At 40.0% G+C, this 5,763-nt stretch overlaps 1 pseudogene; it reads right to left on the reverse strand.

Annotated features, from left to right (window-relative positions):
* Positions 1-512: 512 nt before the first annotated feature.
* LOC131175606 (uncharacterized) lies at positions 513-5,369 on the reverse strand (annotated as a pseudogene).
* Between the last annotated feature and the right edge of the window lie 394 nt (positions 5,370-5,763).

Here is a 5,763-nt window from a genome sequence, read left to right on the forward strand (position 1 = left end):
AAGTGTCAATACACAAATAGTAACAAGCTAAAGCATATTGATCATCAAAATAAGACTAGCAAGGGGTTCATGCTGCTAGAATTCAAGTTCTTTCAAGAAACATGGAAGAAACATAGAAGAAACTCAAGCTCCAGCAATGGAGTTCTCTCCCTAATACTCACACTTAAACTAGAAAAATGAAGGCTGCCCATACAATCTGAATATCTTGGGTTATATATAGCATCTCTAAAACCCTAAAAGTGTGCCAACATGGCTAAAAAGACAAAAAATAAAAGGCTCCTCAATCAGATGGGGCGTTTCCATAGGGGACCATTTGGGACCACTTGCTTTATGACCCTCTTTATGTAGTGGGGACCATAAGTTGGCAAAGAACACTTTAGGTGGTAGCGACCTTTTTAATGTAGTGGGGACCAACAAAGGTATCAAAGACATGGCAAATCCAAATAAGCATAAGAAGCTCCTCCAATCCACTTGGCCAAATGGTCTTGTGCCAAGTCATGCTGATGTGGCGAAGTCACGCTGATGTGGCGCCACTTGTCAAGTCTCCCATGCCAACTTGTGTGAGAATGATCCACCTAGATTCCAACAATATGCAAGAAAGTCCAACATGGCAATTTTGATCCCCCTTGTGCTCACAATGCTCCAACACCAATGCTTGCAGCTCTCTAGCTCTGGCTCTGGTGATGGGTCCTCTAAATAATGGCATAGGCACTGGTGCTTCTTCATCATCCCCTCCTCCTTTGAAAGAATTCGTCCTCGAATTTGGTCCTGCATCAATGCAAGGGGAAAGATCAGTAATGTTAAAAGAATTGCTAACACCATACTCACCAGGTAAATCAATCTTGTATGCATTGTTGTTGATCCTTTCTAGCACTTTGAATGGACCATCACACCTTGGCTGTAATTTCGACTTTCTTAGGTTTGGAAACCGCTCTTTCCTTAAATGCACCCAAACAAAGTCACCTGGTTCAAACACAAGAGGCTTTCGGCCTTTATTAGCATGAGTAGCATATTGTGCATTTTTCTTTTCAATTTGTAACCTAGCTTGCTCATGCAATTTCCTAACCAAATCTGCTTTCTTTTTACCATCAAGACTATTAATATGATCAACAGGTAAAGGCAACAAGTCTAATGGTGTCAATGGATTAAAACCATACACAATTTGAAATGGTGAAAATCCGGTAGAAGAATGCACTACTCTGTTATAAGCAAACTCAACAAAAGGAATGCAATCTTCCCAAGATTTCAAATTTTGTTTAACCATCACACGCAATAAAGTAGTTAAGCTTCTATTCACTACTTCTGTTTGTCCATCAGTCTGGGGATGACAAGTAGTTGAGAACAACAGTTTAGTACCTAACTTACCCCACAACACCCTCCAAAAGTGACTTAGGAACTTAACATCTCTATCACTTACTATAGTCCTAGGTATGCCATGTAACCTGACTATCTCCTTAAAGAACAAATTGGCTATGTATGTGGCATCATCTGTTTTGTGACACGGTATGAAGTGTGCCATCTTAGAAAATCTATCAACAACCACAAATATAGAATCATGACCTCTCCTAGACCTAGGCAAACCCAAAATAAAATCCATAGAAATATCAGTCCAAGGTTCCTTAGGAACAGGCAAGGGTGTGTAAAGACCATTTGGCATTACTCTAGACTTTGCTTTCTTACATTCAACACACCTAGAACACATTCGATCAACATCTTTCCTCATATGTGGCCAAAAGAAGTGTTCTTGCAATATGTTTAAAGTCTTAGCAACACCAAAATGTCCCATCAAACCACCACTATGTGACTCCAAAACAAGCAAGTCTCGCATAGAGCATTTAGGCACACACAATTTATTCTCCTTAAACAAGTATCCATCATGCCTATAAAATTTCTGAAATGCACTTTTCTCACAAGTAGCATATACATTACAAAAATCTGCATCATCAACATACAATTCTTTCATCAACTCAAAACCAAGCAATTTAGCATCAAGTGTAGACAAAAGTGCATGTCTCCTAGAAAGTGCATCAGCTACAACATTCTCTTTTCCTTGCTTGTATTTAATCACATATGGAAATGACTCCAAAAATTCAATCCACTTAGCATGCCTTCTACTCAACTTATTTTGACTATTAATATGCTTCAATGATTCATGATCTGAATGTATGACAAACTCTTTAGGCCACAAATAATGTTGCCAAGTTTCCAAGGCCCTAACTAATGCATACATCTCCTTATCATAAGTAGAGTAATTCAAGGCAGCTCCATGCAATTTCTCACTAAAATATGCTATTGGTCGTTTCTCTTGCATGAGAACCGCACCAATTCCTACACCACTTGCGTCACATTCAATCTCAAAAGTTTTATCAAAATCTGGCAAACTCAACAAGGGTGCAGAACACAATCTATCTTTAAGTTCTGAAAATGCATGTTCATGTTTCTTTTTCCACTCAAATGCAACATTCTTTTTCACCAATTCATTCAAAGGAGCAGCAATTGTACTAAAATTAGGAACAAATCGCCTATAGAAACTAGCCAATCCATGGAAACTCCTAACCTCAGACACATTCTTAGGATTTGGCCAATCTCTAATGGCTTTGATTTTCTCTTCATCAACCTGTACACCTTTACTACTTACAACAAAACCAAGAAAAACAACCTTATCCAAGCAAAATGAACACTTTTTCGCATTCGCATACAAATTCTCATTTCTCAACACATCAAAAACAAGTCTCAAGTGATGCAAATGCTCGTCTATGTTACTGCTGTAAATCAAAATGTCATCAAAATACACAACAACAAATTTTCCAATGAAATTCCTCAACACATGATTCATCAAACGCATAAAAGTGCTAGGAGCATTTGTGAGCCCAAATGGCATCACCATCCATTCATACAAGCCATATTTAGTTTTGAAAGCAGTTTTCCACTCATCACCAATTTTCATTCTTATTTGGTGGTAACCACTTTTCAAATCTATCTTAGAAAACACACTTGCACCATGCAACTCATCAAGCATATCATCAAGGCGAGGGATTGGGTGTCTATACTTTACAGTGATTTTATTGATGGCTCTGCAATCCACACACATGCGATAACTCCCATCCTTCTTAGGCACTAGCAACACAGGTACAGCACATGGGCTCATGCTCTCCCTAACATAGCCCTTCTCCATAAGCTCCTCCACTTGCCTTTGTAACTCCTTTGTTTCTTTAGGATTTGTTCTATATGCTGGTCTATTCGGTATTTGTGCTCCAGGTACCAAGTCGATCTGGTGCTCAATCCCTCTGATAGGTGGCAATCCTGGTGGCAACTCATTCGGGAAGACATCTTCATATTCCTGTATAAGAGACAAAGCATCACTAGGCAAATGTGAATCAAGGTCAGTAACACATAAATTAACCTCCTTGTACATAAGTACACAAAGAGGTCTTCCTGAATGTAAAGCCTCTCTAACTTCTCTTTCCTTCACATACAAACTCATTCTTTTCTCTCCACTCTCTTTTTGCCCCAAGCTTTCCTTTTTCTCATTCGCTCTCATTTTCTTTTCTTTTTTTTTCTCTTTTTCTTCTCTCTTCTCTTTCTTTTCACTCTCATCCAGCTCGGCCTCTCTAAGTTTTTCTCTCCAAGTTTCTTTCTTTTCTTCAATGGATCTAAGAATCCTCATTTGATCTTCATGCACTTGACCTGGTGTCATAGGAAGCAATGAGTATGTTCGACCTTCCTTAGTGACCGTGTACCTGTTCTTCCTACCATCATGCACAACACTTCTATCATACTGCCATGGACGGCCCAACAAAAGATGCGTAGCAACCATAGGCACAACGTCACAAAGTACCTCATCATTATACTTGCCAATGGTGAATGGCACAACCACCTGTTTTGTAACCCTCAACTTCCCACAATCATTCAACCATTGCAAGCCATATGGTTTTGGATGTGTAGTAGTAGGCAAACCCAACTTGTCCACCAAGAGTGAACTAGCCACATTACAACAGCTCCCACCATCTACAACCACACTACACAACTTGTCATTCACCAAGCACCTAGTATGGAAGATGTTCTCCCTTTGCATTTCATCACCACACTCCATAGTGTGCACTTAGTGTGCGCATGGTGACAAGGATATTGCCATCCATAGGTGGCTGATCTCCCTCATCATAGCAATCATCCTCATGCTCATCAACATTATCAGATTCTTCCTCCCTTTCCTCTTCACTTTCTAACTCTCCATTTTCCCTAACAACCATCACTCTTTTATTTGGACATTGTGAGGCATAATGTCCATTTCCCAAACACTTAAAACACTTCAATTCTCTAGTCCTAGTAGGAACTCCCTTGTTCTTCTCCTCTACTTTCTCCTTTCCTTTCCATTCTTCTTTCTTGAATTTGGGAACTTCTTTCTCCACCCTTGAAGGAGCAGACCAATTCGACTTCCAATTACTCCTAGGAGCTGAATGGTTGGCTGGTGCATATCTAGCCACATTCTTCCTTTTTAGTTGCTTCTCCACTTTAAGTGCCATTTGTAGCATATCCTCCACCTCCACACAAGGTTGTAGCTCCACAATATTAGCAATTTCAGGATTTAACCCATTCAAAAAGCGAACCATTGTAGCTTCCCGATCCTCCTCAACATCAGCTCTAATCAACGCTATCTCCATGGCCTTGTAGTATTCTTCGACACTTTTAGTACCTTGAGTGAGTTTTTGTAACCTTTGAAGCAGCTCTCTGTGGTAGTAAGGTGGCACAAACCTGTTTCGCAAGATTCCCTTCATTTCGTCCCAGGTCTCCACGGTTCGTTGCCCATTTCTACTCCTCCTACTCAACAACTGATCCCACCATACAATTGCATACTCTTTGAATTCTACAGCTGCTAACTTCACTTTCTTTTCTTCAGAATAATGGTGGCACTCAAAAATCAACTCCACCTGTCTCTCCCACTCCAAATAAACTTCTGGATTATCCTTCCCATGAAAAGGTGGAATTTGCATCTTTATACTAGCTAAATTCCCATCAACTCTCTCCTCATTTCCATCTCTATCCCAATGATCACCGAGCCTAAAATTTCTGCCACCCCTTCTTCCCCTAGGCCCTCTACCCCTAGGTGGTCTATGCCCTCTTCCACCATAATGGTAGTTCCCATAGTCATAAGCTTCATCATACTCATCATCATTCCATTCAGCTTCTTCATACCCTTCATTCCTATGTTCTGCCCGAAATCTACCTTCATTTCTATTCTGATTTCCCACATTTGCTCCCCCATCATTCCTCCTATTTCTATCTTCTCTGTCCCTTCTCATCTCTTCCATAAACCTGGTCATCTCATTTCTCATTCCCCTCAATACATCCAATTCATCTCTAAAGTCATTCATTTGCACATTCATCCTTTCAAAGCTTTGTGCTACAGATTCTTTAAAAATTCGATCAACAGGAAACTCCCTTTTTTCTTCATTACCTCCACTACTACCACTTGTCTCTTGTAATTGAGACATGATTTGGCTGCAAGAAAACGAAGTTAGTAGAAATGGCTCACCCTCTCAAGTGTTTAGCTCAAGTGTTTTCGCACAAATTTCAGGCTCTTACCCTCTTTTGGCACTCACACACTCTTGCCTTTTACCACTCAAGAGTTTGCTTCCCTTGTTCCTTTGGGAACTAAAATTCACAAACAAGCACAAATAAACGAAACTGGAAGAAACGAAATTGCAATAACCAGAGAGTGTGACACTAGAGCCAAAGAAATGGAAGACGCCAAAGTAGAAGCAA

Source organism: Hevea brasiliensis, chromosome 17 (assembly GCF_030052815.1).
Source record: "Hevea brasiliensis isolate MT/VB/25A 57/8 chromosome 17, ASM3005281v1, whole genome shotgun sequence".
Classification (NCBI taxonomy): Eukaryota; Viridiplantae; Streptophyta; class Magnoliopsida; order Malpighiales; family Euphorbiaceae; genus Hevea; species Hevea brasiliensis.